Raw genomic sequence first — 1,244 nt, forward strand, 5'->3', positions numbered from 1 at the left:
TAAAGCGTGTTAATAAATAAATTTTAATAGTAATTAATAAGTATTTAAAAAGTAATTAATTAATAATAAGTAAAGCGACTTAAGTACGTAAACGTATCATGCACTAGGTATAACCGTATTTTGTGGGCGGGCGGGTCGGACTAACGTTATACCTGAGGTATAAACGGTGGTAGGAATATATAAATATATATACGTAAGGCGCATTAGACGCGGGCGGTATTGGTCAGTCAAAATAAAAATTTGTTTATATATATATAATATTGATGACAAGCACGCGTGTACGGGTACGATAACTAAAAATAAATTTTTATAGGAATAGTGTGCCGTCGTGATGTGAGCGAGGCGTGGGGAGGGGTGAATGCGTTATGACAGTCTAGTCTAGACGACGGAATATGCGATAACGCGTGGCGTTTGGAGAGTTACATACATACATACATACATACATACAAGTGAAACTAATAAAAGCGTGTTAAAAAAAAAATCTGTTGTAGCGGCATTTGTGTAGTGGCCGGTGATCGTGACGCCGGGTGGTGGTGGTACCAACTTTGACAAGTCCATTGGGGGAAAATACAACAATATGGGTATAGGTGCATTGTGTATGGTCAGCTGATGATGACAGATATCGGACCGGTTGACAAGTGGAGGTTATCATATACAAAATTATTAAAATACTTTACACCTACTGCACACACATCTAATTGATAAGATTAATATATTAAAAACTAATTAAATTCTGCAACATTACAAATGTAAATTATAAAATCGAGAATTTTTACACAAAAATAGCATTTGGTAGCCATTTTCACCATGAAGACAAGTCCAGAGGTCAAATTTATTTTTTTCAAACTAAAGTATATTACATTAGCTTTAATTTAAGATATATATAAAAGTGTCAGACCTTCCGGAACATTTTCAAAAGTTAAGTTGAAAAAGTAAATTTTTTGTGAAAAAGTTGTCATTTTAAATCCCCCCTGTGGGCAGATAGAGGGTCAGATTTACAAAAAAAATATATCAAATGATAGGTAAAGATTTATCTTTACTATCTATCTATTTAAATTTATCGATTTTTAAATTTGTAATTTTTTTGGTTATTTCCCCATTTGCGGGGAACGAGGGAAAATTTAAAAATTTTTAAGGCTAATGTCTTCAACTAGATACAATTTGTGATGTTTTGACGTATTGTTAAAAGTAATCGGTCCAGTGAGAGCTGAGAAAAAGTGGTGACAGACACAAAAAAAAAAAAA

The 1,244-nt window shown here is 33.0% G+C and overlaps 1 long non-coding RNA gene across 1 annotated transcript in view; it reads right to left on the reverse strand.

Moving 5' to 3' along the window:
* The window catches only part of LOC126910513 (uncharacterized), a 39,652-nt gene continuing 38,408 nt past the window's right edge, over positions 1-1,244 (reverse strand). Inside the window, exon 2 of the long non-coding RNA XR_007705267.1 lies at positions 1-152. This is a non-coding gene — a long non-coding RNA (uncharacterized LOC126910513). The remainder of the gene's footprint in view (positions 153-1,244) is intronic.

Source organism: Daktulosphaira vitifoliae, unplaced genomic scaffold, assembly GCF_025091365.1.
Source record: "Daktulosphaira vitifoliae isolate Bord-2020 unplaced genomic scaffold, ASM2509136v1 Scaffold_1, whole genome shotgun sequence".
Lineage (NCBI taxonomy): Eukaryota > Metazoa > Arthropoda > Insecta > Hemiptera > Phylloxeridae > Daktulosphaira > Daktulosphaira vitifoliae.